Source organism: Nipponia nippon, unplaced genomic scaffold (genome assembly GCF_047370975.1).
Source record: "Nipponia nippon isolate SJK-2023a ecotype South Korea unplaced genomic scaffold, ASM4737097v1 scaffold_2, whole genome shotgun sequence".
In the NCBI taxonomy this organism is placed as follows: Eukaryota; Metazoa; Chordata; class Aves; order Pelecaniformes; family Threskiornithidae; genus Nipponia; species Nipponia nippon.
The window spans coordinates 22878281-22892201 of NW_028262336.1; the positions used below are offsets into that span (position 1 = coordinate 22878281).

Below are 13921 nucleotides of genomic sequence, written 5' to 3' on the forward strand. Positions count from 1 at the left end.
GTACGTAGCAACTACTGACACAGATGTGAGTAACAGTATAATACAGAGAATTCAGTTATCCATCTCCTTACGTTGCCATTGGCACACACAATAAATTTGTCTCATTAGCAGGGGCTACTTACTTCGTTGTAGTAAACAAAGCTGCCGATAACGACAGCCTCGCATACTTTTCATTCATTCACATATTTTTCTTTACTTAGACTTCCAGCATGTGCCATAGAAGAGCCGAATGTTAAACATTCCTGGAGTGTCACAATATGTAATACAATAAAACAGATTACAACCATACCTTTCCTTCACAGCAGTGGTGCCAAGCACAGGTACACTGTAGCAATCAATTTGTTCTGCAGACAGTAAGGCTTTCATAGCATACTAATGCAAAATCTCTTTTCTTTCTCCTTTGACTTGACTCCCCAATGCCCGGGTCCCGACCAATACAAGGAGGAGGGCGGAATGTCTTCTGCTGAGATAACCACAACTACTAATCAAGCATACGTGTACAAGGGCACAGGATTAAACCTCCACCAGGCTTGACTCGGGCACCGAGAGCAGCTAAACACATGCACAGCAAGGTCAGAATTAAACACATACACACACATGCACGCACGCGCATCTACTTGAGTGAACTAATTTATCACACTTTACCACTGACGGCTTTTTACCTCAGGGGAGTAAAATTACATCCCGGTGAACTGACGAGGTTCAGACACAGCAGCTTCCAACAGCAAATCAGATCTCACAGGAATGGGAAGTGTGCTCCTAGGTGAACACTCCTCTCCCGGCTTAACAGGCTGTTTCAGAAACTCGGTGCATGCTGCGTGCGTCTGGACATGTGTGCACGCGTGTGTGCACGCGTGTGTGTGTGTGCATGCATCTGCACACATGCACGTGTGTGACACACACCATTAGGCACGGGCTAAAACAGAACGATACCGTTAAAGTTCAAAAACAGGCAATAACTCCCTTTGCGAGAGTTTTCTTTTTGATGGTATTTCTCTTTAGCTCTTAACATAATCAATCTATCAAGTCTAATTACTCCAGAAGAAAGCATTTTATTATTGTCTAACATAGCAAATGTCAAACAAGCTGTTCATTTACCTTGAAGTTTATTAGCATAGAAATGCAACATGAAGATGCTCTCAAAATATTGTCACTTGTATTCACAACATTTTCGAAAACCCACTTAGCAGGTTTTTAATGCCTGGCATAGCTGGATACTGTATTAGGTTTTAAAACAGGCAAGGCATTATCTTAACAGTATCACCCTTGAGCTAATATAAGACTTTTTCTTTACATGTTCAATTTATATTTAACTCTTCTCTTTTCCTCTTTTTATTTAAACACTTCTCCCACATTCCAGTCAGCCATACATATGTGGATACATGCGTTTTCCTAAAGGTTCATACACGTGCATTTCGAGTAGGAGTGAAAAGTGAAATGCTGAAATTCAGAAGCAGGGGTTTTTCCCCCTCCTGAAGTTCTGCCCCGTCACGCATCCTTCCTGGCATTTTCCCTACAGTACACGCAGATGTATATTTTACCAAAAACATCGAGATGAACCCTATAAATTACCATCGGCGGGGGTTTAACAACACTGCTTTTGCATGTGATCCGTACTGGGAAGAAAACACTGCACAAATACTCCCAAAAATAACCCCCAAAATAACATTTGGCACTTAACCTAGAATAAATTAGCAAAATATTTTTGAAGTATCAGTGGCTTCGCAGGGAGACCAGGAAAAAGCAGCGTTAATCAATACTGATGAGTTTGTCCTTGACATACTGACCGTGTCATCGGGCTATTGTCATGTGATATCATGTCATTTCCCCACCTGGCTCATGACCTTGTCCTTTAAATGACCCAAAGCTTCCCTCAAGTAGCAGGAGGCCCCTCCCCGCTGTCTCAGCAAGGTCGAACGGGTCAGCGTGTCCTCATCTATAATCCAGCACCATTTGTCAGCAGGGAGGCTGGAGGAGGCAGGCTTGCTACAAGGGGAGAATGCCCAATTAGGCAGCTGTCACACAAAGCATAGGCTGCAAAATTATCCCCTGTCAAAAGAAAGAGCAGCTGCGGGTGCCAATTACAGCAACCTTTCAACCCTTTAGGTACTGGAAACTACACAGAAGTAAATGAAGTACAATTAGTGATAACAAATCGATGAATTAGGACAGTAAATTAGAAATTACTAGCAGGTGAGCTTAGGTCTCCCATAATATTAAGGGCACAGCACACCCCAGGCAAGGGCAGGAACGTACAGGTTTCACAGAGCACATCAGTTTTGTCCTATCCATCTTTCTTGCGTGGAGCCTGTTTTCCTCCATCGTTTTCTTCCCACAAGCCTTGTCCAAGCCAGATAGCACCGGGAAAGGAAAAAAAGCAATGCAAAGAGGAAAGAAGTTGTAGCACCTGATCCTCCCTCTTTATCCTGGCAAATGCAGTTTCCTCCTTTCTCACAAGGAGGTCCTCAGAGCCAGCACAGCCTCCCTCTAGTAAGCATACTCCATTTCAGCCCGACATTTGACATTTGCTGCCCCTCGTGTTCCAGCTGAACAAGATTTACCCTCGGAAAAAAAAAAAAACAAAACACCACAACCCAAAACAAACCCCAGAACAACAACAAGTGATAAACTCTCAGTAAATTTTACATCTTTTACACTTGAAACACTTAAATCTGAGTTAAGTGCTAGACTTTTGACTACAGGGGGAAGACTTATTTCTCCACATTTCAGTCCTCCGATGCACCATGCAGTGACATCTCTGAGCATATGTATAGCCCTAAGTTTGCCAGCAAAGTTTCTGTTCAACACTTTTTTTGGCCTTTTGTTCCCTTGGTGAACAATTTCCAAATTACTTTTTTTTTGCCCTCGCTATTTTCTTAAGCAGCCACCCTGGAAAGTTACTGCGTGCTGGTACCAAAAGGCAGGTCCTACAGCCCACGGTAAATCCGGCTTCTCCCGCGGTGCGGCGGGCGCTGGGGTCACAGCCCCTGGGGCGGGAGGAGCCCAGCTATGGGGCAGGCACTGCCAGCGGGCGCCTGGGGCTGTGCACTCCCAAGGCAACCCCAGAGGGGTGCCCACCTTACCAGACCCCAGGCATTTACAGAACAAGAAGTCTAGAAAACAGAACAAGAAAAAAACCAACCAACCAACCAAAAAAATAGGAGGATAAGATTAAAAGGATGGATAATTAACATACAACCACCTCAAACTATGGCTAAGACAGCTGTACCAATGCCTTTACATTTAGGTGCTTTGAGTCAAAAGAAACAAACGAATCTGAGGAACAAAATTCAAATTCCAAGATGCCACTTCCTCTTTCCAGCCAGCTCACAGTCATTTCAAACTAAGTGAAGTTGCCATTTATCTTGTCAATTCTCTCCTTTCATTCCCCATTCCCTAATCTCAAATCCACCTTCTTTATATTCTTATGCCTCGTAACCACATTGAGTACTGAGGACAGTAGTCCAGATTTCTCCCAGCAGCAGTTCTGAAATAATACCTGTATATTTGCACTGTAATTCATACATGTACTCACACACACGTATATTTATGCTAATACATTCACCAAAATATGAAATGTCGAAGAAATTAAGTCACTGATCTCCAAGAAGCAATTTCCTATGGCTATCTCTTGATCTCTAGCCAGCGTGGAATATTTCACTGTTTAAAAAGAAAAAAATCCTGCTTTCATAACTCTGATAAGAGAAAGCATAATACAACCCTAACTATAAATAGATGTAAAAATGTTCATTTAACAGCAGTTGCAGTAGTGCTCATCAAGTTTGACATTTTCTTTTGAGTAACATATGGAAACCGTAGAGTACTGAAAGAGTTAATGTGTTTAGAATTCAGTTTCCATCATACTTGGGTGACTATCTCTTTAAATAATTTAAATCCTCTCCATCAACTACAAAGCTGTTTTGAAGCCATTTAGCTTTGTTCTTTACATGTGTTCTAATTAAGAAATGACCTTGTCATCACACACACCAGAAATCCTGGATTATTTCCTGCAGCAAAAATCTACGAAGCCAAAAAAAAAAAAATTAAAAAGACGACAAAAAGAAAAAAAAAATATACACTTCTTCCTTTAGTGAGGAACTGAGGAAGTTGTTGGTTGGCTGAATGCTGAAGCAGTTTCACCGCATGATTTTTGTGTGTGTGTTGTTGAATGTCACAGGGCGGGTTAGCGTGACCTTGAGCTGCATCAGCAGCACAGCAAGGGTCGAGATGCCTGCAGGCGCCCTTGTACTGGATTTGCAAGACAAAAACCTTCAAACTGGCTGAAGGACATCTTAAATCTCTTCAAAGGTTTTCCGAACTAATCTGGGCTGCTCTTAGCCGGATCTGTGCCAGTGTGTGAGGCAAAATTAAAAACAAGGTCTTTGACAGGATGTTGTCTCCTCTTAACCCTTCCCGCGCAGGAGGCGGCGCATCACAGGCGTGCGAGGGGACGCTGTCACCAGCCGCGGAGAGGAGCGCGGTTCCACCAGCAGCGTTCTTTCATAACGGAATTATGTAAGCAACCATTTACTAGCAACGCCGCCGTTACTAACACCCAACATTCAGCCGGCTCCCCACACGGGCATCCCCGTCCCTCTCCTTCCCCCAAACTTAACCTGTCGTTTTTCCAACCGGTGCTACGCCTTGGCGGAGAGCACTGCAGGGACATGCCCTGACCGCAGGCTCGCTCCTCCGGCTGCGGGCGGGAGAGAGGGGTGCTCCGCGCCTCACGCTCCCAGCCCCTCCGCAAATACTGTGGGTGAAGATTTTTTTTTTCCAGAGTGCAACTGGCAGCACCTACCACCATATGGTGTGTGTTTAGGCGAGGAAGGTAAGAGGAGGAGGAGGAGGGTCAGGAACATGCAGAGGGTTGCTTTGGCAGGCATCAGACATGTTTTACGAGAAGAAATTAAAAAGCATCCACTCCTCGTCTTAAACTCTTATTTCCTTCTCAGTCATCCTGAGCCAAGAAGGAAGCAGAGGGGAGGATATTAATACGCGACAGGCCTACCAAGAGTTTGAGAGCATGACTGTACGCACTGGGGAATGAAAAATAAATAAATTAATCGCCCAGCCTGCCTGCTCTTGACTGCTCATCATCTGACACAGAAGCTTTCTAAAAACTTCAGAGCTAACCTCTAGGAAAGGCCCTAGGAACACATGGTTACCCTGTGAAACCACAAGCTTACCCAATGGATTTGGCAGTGTTATTCAAATGCAACTATCACCACATCGAAGGGATGGACACTTTCTTCAGAAAAATACATGCACTCAGAACCTCCAATTCCAACTTCAGTAAGGAAGAGTTTGCCAACTAGGAGTAGCCTTGTGTACGCTTAGTTAGAAAGTAACATGGATTCCCACATCTGAAAGCAGAGAAAAACCATCACCACCACCTTCTCATCTGTTTCAGTGGTGGTGTTATCGGTCAGATTAAACTATCAAATTTCTGCAGGAAAAAATAAATACAAATGGGTTAAAATAACCTCAGCTTAATCGAGAGGAGCCAGCATCGCACTTCAGAACTGCCTTTTACTATTTCCAGGATATCTGCCAGGCAAGTCCTTGAGGAGAAGAGGAAGAAGGAGCCACTCGTACCAGCAGAGGGTGTTGTGATTCTTCTCTGGTTGAGCACCGAGGGCTTCATTTATTTAGGCTGGTTTTGTACAGTCATTTTTTTTAAGTACTATAGTCTATTAGACAGGAACAAAACACATTTAAGTTTACTGAAGAAGGACACAGCTTTGGCAGTTATGTCACAACTGTTATAACACTACCCTCCACCTCCCACTAAAATAAGATTCACTCCTTCACTCCTGAGAACTGCGGCTCTTCTCACAAAATACCCTCCTTGTTAGAAGGCTTTAACAATTTTAAGGGTTAGTTTTCAGTAATATCAGTGACAGTGCCTTCTGTATCAGCAGAGGAGGAACCCACACCACACAGAGGCTTTTCCACAGGCCTACCAAGGTTTCCAAGGCATTTGTTATGCTTGGACAGAGGGCCACGGCGTTCCCGCAGTGCCTGGATGTCAGAACCACCCCTGGGATTACTCAGAACGGTCTCAAGGCTTTCTCTGCCCTACAGACCCAGCCTGCCTCTGCTCCCCAGCCCTAGGGCAGCGGGAGGCTGGAGGTGGCAGGCAACCTCAGCTGCCTTCACCACCACCGCGGGGCCTCTGGCAAATGGAGGCTGAGCAGATCCACGCATGTGGTTCATTGATCTTTCTGCACAAATGTGTCCTTTTTGTGGCCTTTGAATGACAGGGCGCCATAGAGGCAGCCAACTGTGGTTTAAAAAAAACAACAAAAAAAATCTGGTCACTTAGCCTATTACACAATTACTGCAGTGCTGGGCCCTACACCGTGTTTCCTAGAAAACCTTCCAGTCTTCCCCAGAGTTACCAGAAAAAGGGATTAGGAGAGAACAGTTTAAGTAGTTCACATGTTACATGTTAGCCTAGCAGAAAATACCAAGAAGTATTTTCACGGTATGCACAGCTGAGCACGCAACATCCGTGTTTTTTTCAGTTTCTCCAAGATGTAACAAGACAAAAATATATTATGGGTTTTCCAAACATCAAGTGTTGTGAAAACCCCCAAAACAAAAACAAGGAACTGGTGTTGCAATGTTCCAGCTGAGCAGGGTGATTTAAAGATGCAACGAAAGCTTTCAAGCCAGGTAGTCATTGCTGCCAAGTATGGGACACATTGTGTGGCCCTGCCAAAAGTAGAAGCCAAAACCCCAAAATACAAATTAGCAGCTTTCTTCCAGGGCCACAGCAGTCCAGCAAAAACTTTCCAAGTCAGGCTGTCCTGAGAACATCAGACAGAAGCAGAGAGTGTGGTTACGCAGCACCTGCATGCCCATACACCCAAACTAGCCATCGTGACACTGTAACATCTGTGAAGCATGACAGCCATTCATTTCTAACCATCTGATAAAAGTGGTCTTTGTGGCTACAATTTCTCACGGATGGCAAGTGCAGAGAGGCAGGCTGTTCTCTATCCACTTGGCTCCCTACATAGGCGTGCCTGCACAGGCACGTGCGGGCCCTATAATGGACAGGACGAGCACTTTACAACACATCCAAATACAGGTTGTCCACGCAACCTTAATTCTGCCATTTTCTAACTGCTGATTCTGACTCTACAATGTTAATTCTTTGAGCATAAGGCAGTTATTTCGTACGCAGTGTACCTCTGCGCAGCAAAATAAAAAAGGGATAAAGGTGGTGGAATTTAACATAATGTATTCTCTTCCTACCTGGACGCCATTATTAAATGAAACCGTATCTGCTAAAGCAAAGATACTATTGACAAAAACATTCTCTTGGGAACAAACACCCATCAGTACCGGTATTAACAAGGAACAGTTGAAAAATTGCCCTGAGACCATGTCACCCAGCGTTGCTGACCTAACTTCCCAGCAGCATCCAAAGCAGCCCTTGGTCCAGCACCCCACGTGAGAATTTTCTAGACACAAGAGTTGTAAATTATGATTCTCATTATTATCATTCTGTTACCCTGTTTATGAGATAGCTCTAGCGTAAAGCAATGACAATTATTTTTTTTTAAGTGCAAATTAGATAAGGGGGGGCTACTTATTTTATGTAATTTGACTAAATGGAAAATTTGATACACTGTTTTTTATAGTACTAATATACTAATTATTAGTAGTACTAATATAGTAAAAATAAGTGTGCTTTCATGAGATGTATCACCAGATACTAGCTAAGTACTAAAATAAGAGATAAAACGTTAGCACAGCTAAATCTTAGAATGGTTATAAAGAAAAACATAGCTGAATAATGAAAATGAATACTATTATGAAGTGTTAGGTACATCTACTTAATTGTCTATATGAGTTCTACCCATCTTAACTAAAGTCACAGAAATTAGATGTAAAGAAGCAAAGGTAGGGAAGCCTTATTAGCATATTAGTTTCAAGTGTACTTAAGATAGCTAGCATTCTCATACCAGTATGCAATATACTAGTTATACTAGCATATAAGAAATTAATATTATAAGTACTGCTTAAGAGTAACAGTTAAGGGCAAGAAGTACTGAATAACGCAGATTGAAGCAATCAAATGCAGTGATTCTTTCCATATCCACAGAGAAAAAAAAGAAGTCCTAATAGATTATTAATAGTGTTCACATGGTTACAAGTAGTAGATCTCAGTAGACTGAGATCTCAATTAATACCTAGGCATCTTCTGCACCTTGCTAGTAAAACCAAACATTTAATTTAGGTCTCCCAACAACTCTCAAATACTCATAGCAACAATCTTCTGCAGATGTTTTGCCAAAAGCAGTAACTTCCAAACCTGAGCACACCTCTTCACAAGGTACATCTCAAAAAAGTGAGTCTGACTACTTGCACAGAGAGCACTACTCATTCTGGGGAGGTAATTTCCTGCTTCAGACATCTCAGACACCCATCTAAAGACATTATCAACGCTTCATATTACATACACCCATGAATACGGTTTATTCTAGTATTTAACTTGTGCCCTGATCAGGAACTACATGAGCATTTGCAGGAGAATAAGGACTGTATCCATGTTTAAGATTAAGTGTGTTTTGCTGAATCAGGGCCCTGAACCTTAATGCAGGTTTTTCTCATTGCTGTGCCAGTTTATTTTATTCAGTACAAAGCCACCAACAACCTTTGAGTTCTTCTGCTCAAGGTCATTTTTAACATTCACAAGCACAGCTTTTTGGCTGTCTGCAGAGCAGAGAATTTTTTTAAAGTGCATTTCAGAGCAAAGTGATGTCTGGAAACATCTTTAAATGGTGAAAAACATCCTTTAAAGTTCCCTTAATCAGTTGTCTCTTAATAATTCTCCTTGGCTACCTTTATTACTGTAGGCTCTAATTTAGCCTTCAATCTCTGCAGCCACCCATATCTGGAAGGTATAAACATGATGTAAAAATCAGTTTCAACTCCTGCAATCTTGAAGTCTGAGCTACACCTCCCACTCAGCCTTTGAAGGCATCCAGTATAGAATCAAGTCCTTGAGCTCCTTCCCCTGCTCTGCCAGACACAACCTTTTCTACATTTGCACTTGAAAGGGGCTGTGGGGGGGTGGGGAGCTACCTATATTTAACAATAATTTGCAATATAAAAAAAAAAATCCACAAATTTGTTTATATTATGTGTTACAAAGTTAAAGAAGATTCCCTATGCCCCAGTCCTTCTCTTTCATCACTCCAACCAACCTCCTTAAGCTTCTGTATCACTTCTTCCTTCTAATTAAGGATGTGGGATTAGGGGGGGCAGGGGGAGGAGGAAGTAAGCACTTATATTACACTTTTGATTGTGCTATATTAACTATTATTAATATTTCGTCAGCACCTGATTGCTAAAGAAATATCACAAGCCTGGGGAAAAAAAAAGTGGGGGTTTTTTGGGTTTTTTTGTTGTTGTTTAGTTTTTTTTTTTTTTAAACAAATACATCGGTCTCTGTATCACCACGGAAACATTTCATTGCCAACAGTCACCCTCAAATATTGTTGTTTAAATACTCTTCTATTTTCTTTGGAAATCTCAGATATCATTACAAAGCAAGCAGCAGCATACTGATTACAGAAAATACAGCCAGTTATGAAAACTGAAAAACTGGAAGTGTCTGGCAGGCAACCATCTTTTGTATACATGCACTTTATTTCCATGTGTGTGCATCTATATTAGACATGCATACTTTATCCTGGTACCCCAGGCCATTTTAAGAAGAGAGTAAGAAGCTGACAACCAGATGAGCCTAACAGAAGAATTAATTACACTTGTACAGTTCCAGCAAGGATCACACTGTAATACCGTTGCCATGTGTCCAATAAAATAGCTGAAGCCAACAGTAGTCAGCAGTGATTTCTGGTTATTGAATGCATTTGGGTACTCAGTTGCCAACTGCATGTCCTTCTCCCAAACATGCTTTGTTTTTTCTCCAACGATACTAATTCCTCGGTCATAGAGCGACTCAAACCTTTTTTCTTCTCCAGCTAGCAGGAGTGTCAGAAATCTATCTACTACACATATTCTCTTACTATTTTGTTATTTCACTTTACAACATTCTTAATTTAGGATTGCAGGTGCTTTGCCTTATACTCAAGCCAGGGATTCCCACTTTACTTCATACATCTAAATTTGCAACATATTAGGCTCCCTTTCTTTCTTCAACCTTAGAAATTCAAATGTTTATGAATCTCTAATACCTTTGTAAGTTTTAGAACTCTTGACTACTTCCTACTGTATAACTCAGCAGTGGTATTAAATCCCACATTGAAGTCAACAGAAACTTTAGTAGAAGCAAGTGAGATTTATCCTGTTCCTAATCAAAGTCAGTGCCATAAGCTTAGGTATGGACAGAGTCATCAGAACCAGTAATGGCTTTAAATAAAAAATAATTTAAAAAAAATTTAAAAGGGAAAGAAAGTTCTTAGGCAATGATCCTGAACTATTCTCTTCCCTTTCTGAGAAACACTAGAGAGACCCTTTTAGAAACAAAGCCTCTCATTTATCTTGTAGTAAACGTAAACCCTCAAACCAAACACACCGCCTCAATAAAATGAATTCACAACAGTTCCGTACTCATAACAATTTTTTAAACTACAGCAGATCTTGCCAAACTACTGGCTCAGGAAAATATGGAGCACACTAAAATCATTCTGCTTTTTCAGAAGACACATTAAGTTTGTATTTATTATACACCACAAAACATACCTCCAGTTTCTCAAAGTGTAAGAGAGTCTGTTCAAGATTGTCTAATTCTTAATATTTTGCCAGAAGTATAACCATCCCCACCACCATCCCCAGGCTGATTCATTTAAAGAATCAGAAACATGAAGCTTTCACAAATTTTTTAAATACATCCAAAGATTTCCAAACATTTACAAGACCTTTTGTCACTTTTCTATTATTTTCATTTATGGATGACTAACAATATGTCTGTGTGCCAAACACAGACATAAAACACATTCTTCAAGAGGCATGAATCTACATAAAGACACAGATTTGCTAAATTAAAATACCGTGAGAACAATTATTTTCCTCAAACAAAACCAAAAAGCAACTTAAAATTAGTTTTTTCAGCTTTCCAAACTTTCATTAACATCACAAAAATGGTTTCAGCTATTAGAAATGCACATAATATCCAAAATAATGAAAAACAACATTATTCCATGATTTCATCTTTCCTGCTGTACAAGTGAACTACTATTGAGAAACCACAGATAAGCAGAACATGCAATACTGGGAAAAAGCAAACTGAGCGCTAATTTCAAAAAGATAAAGGAGGTGGAATGTTTTGGTTACTACTCCAAATGTAACTTACATCCTTTATAAAACAGTCGTATACATAAATATCAGATGTTACCCTACAAGTTGTTTCAACTTTCAGTGGTTAACAGATCAGCCATATTAGGGAGAGAACCGACACAAACCCCTAGACCTTTCCTCCTTGCAATCTTTTGCATGTTAGTATTAACAAGCATCAAACAAAACAACAATCGACGAAGTGTTCACCACTGAAAAAATAAAAGGACCCAATTTATTTGCTCACAAGAGCAAAATTAACATTATAGTACCCCCCAAAAGTGTAAGACAACCAACAAATCAAACAACTGTACATAGAGTTCACCTATACAGATGGCTCTACATTGTGGATCCCAACATTACCCAAAGGATCTCCCATGCTCATGAAGCAGCGTTCTCCTCTGATCTCTCGCATTCACCACCAGAATATAAAGAACAGATGAGAAACGTCTGTAGAAAGAACCTCATGGAAAATTTCCTTCCCTTAATTCTCATCTTATGTATGAGGTTTTCCACAGCAGAAGCAATCTGGCTCTGGAATATTCATGCTCACTACCACCTGACATCAAGGTTCATTTCTCTGTGAAAGAGTCTCCAAAGGATAATAAAGTAAAAGCCTGAACACTTGCAAGAAGCATGTAATAATGCAGAGAAGCAGTAAAGATTACTCCCGCCCTAAGCAAAGGGAATAAATAGATAATCATGGAAAAGAAACTAAAAAGATCTTCCAAAAGCCTTCTACTCAAGAACAGAAAAAGAACCTGGTCTTTAAACATAACAACCATCAACATCTAATGTGTCTTTCAAGGCAAGCTGGGTCAGAAATTCATATAAAACCTCTTTTTTTTTTTTTCGTAATGCAAACCGGAATGCCCAAGCTGCAGCTTGCTGGCCAGATCCAATCCACTGTAACAATTTATCTGGCCCGCTGCCCACTCCTTGCTGTCCTCCCCAATGGCTAATTAGATATGGGAAGGAAGCAGGCAAGAGCTAGAGGAATTACTCACATCTGATTTCCCACCGCTGCGTTTCCTAAGAACCTGTAGCCTCCCCTCTATCAAAAAACTGGGCGCAGATTATCACGCGATAGCGATAGTGTTTATGTAACTGTCACGCAGTACAAAATTCACATAAATTAACAGACGTATCTGTTAGCATACCTGTCCTGTGTCAGCATGTCTGTATATTACCCATACATTTCTGTTACAGCACATACATGCTCCATCCTAATGCAGTTATCCACACGGCTACAGGCATGGTCATCTGCGATCCAAACACTCCGTAACAAATTTTGCTCCCTAGAGAGGCTGGGCACTAGTTCTCCAAATCAACAGGTTTCACACCAACCCAGACAACGAATGCCTTAAACTGTGGTGAGTTTCTTCCTTTCAAAACAGGTACGGGTCACTGAGGAAGGCTCTCCATGCTCCCCGAGTAACATTTAACTGCAAGTTGAGAGTGACTGCTAGCTGCCACCACGACTCGATCAGGGCATGCATACTAATGCTCTTGGACTGCTGCCATATTATCCATATATGCTTTATTATAGCTCATCTCCTTAATGTGCAAGACATTTATCTTTGATTCTTTCAAAATGAGGAAAAAGAAAAAACAAACCACCCTGATACTGTAGAATTGGTTTTAGCACAGTTCAGACTATTTAAACTGGGTCACTGTAAGCTCTTCGAACAGATGTTTCTTTGTCATCGGACACAAGTAACAGCACTAAAGTTAGTTTTTGCCTTATTAAAAAATGTTACTGAAGTATAAGGGCTAGAATTTCTAATAACAGTCAGGTAAGCCTCTAGCCACAGTTTTTCCATTTATCAGCAGGAGGTTTCAAAATCAAAAATACAGAAAAATAATTTTGCCTATGGAATCATCCTCTCTATTTTACTGAGCCTTACAGCAAGCATATGGATCTGTAAGTACCAAAGACAACAGTGACTGAAGCTGAGCAGAAGAAATCTAACCACACTAGTTAGTCAGGGGTAAGGGGGGAACACAGACATGACACAACACAAGGATGACATGACAGACGGACGGGACAAACACAAAACTTGCAAAATTGAGCCCATAAATTCAAAAGCAGATTAATGACAATGAGGGACAAGGAAAAAAATAGGAAAGAAAATCTCACAAGACACCAACCAACCATCATTGGAAATACGAAGATCTTCTCATTCCTTAGGTAGACTAGTGAAATCAATGAATGCAAATAAGAAAAAGCATCATTTCAAGAACAATGAAGGCTCATTGATACCTGCTTTTGGAACAGAGCTACTGGATTGTATTCTGTTATTTAAAAAAAAATAAACCAACTCCTTCCCAATATGTTTTTTTGAGGATGAACTCTATCAGATGTCCTGCAAGAACACAATTCATTCTAGAAACCTGAGTATCGGGTGGCGGGGGGGAAGTATACTTATATGAACTTGACCAATTATTCATAAAAATTTACCAACCCACATGGAAACAGGATTTACTAGTCTTTCACAATGGTAAAGACCATGTAGAACATTCTTTAATCCACTCATCAAGAAAACAACTTTCCACTTCTCCGTTGTCTGCTTTATTAGATTTATTTCCTGTTTCACTTTAAACG

The 13921-nt window shown here is 40.9% G+C and overlaps 1 protein-coding gene across 8 annotated transcripts in view; it reads right to left on the bottom strand.

Moving 5' to 3' along the window:
• NRIP1 (nuclear receptor interacting protein 1) overlaps positions 1-13921 on the bottom strand; it is a 77240-nt gene that overhangs the window by 31096 nt on the left and 32223 nt on the right. For 2 of the 8 annotated variants that reach the window (XM_087758143.1, XM_087758144.1), the window contains exon 3: positions 1833-1986. The exons of 5 other annotated variants lie outside the window; for them this stretch is intronic. The gene's annotated coding sequence lies outside the window, so the exon portion shown is untranslated. Of the gene's footprint in view, positions 1-289; positions 383-1832; positions 1987-13921 lie in introns of those variants that run through there. One more of the 8 variants, XM_087758145.1, reaches the window with a different exon arrangement.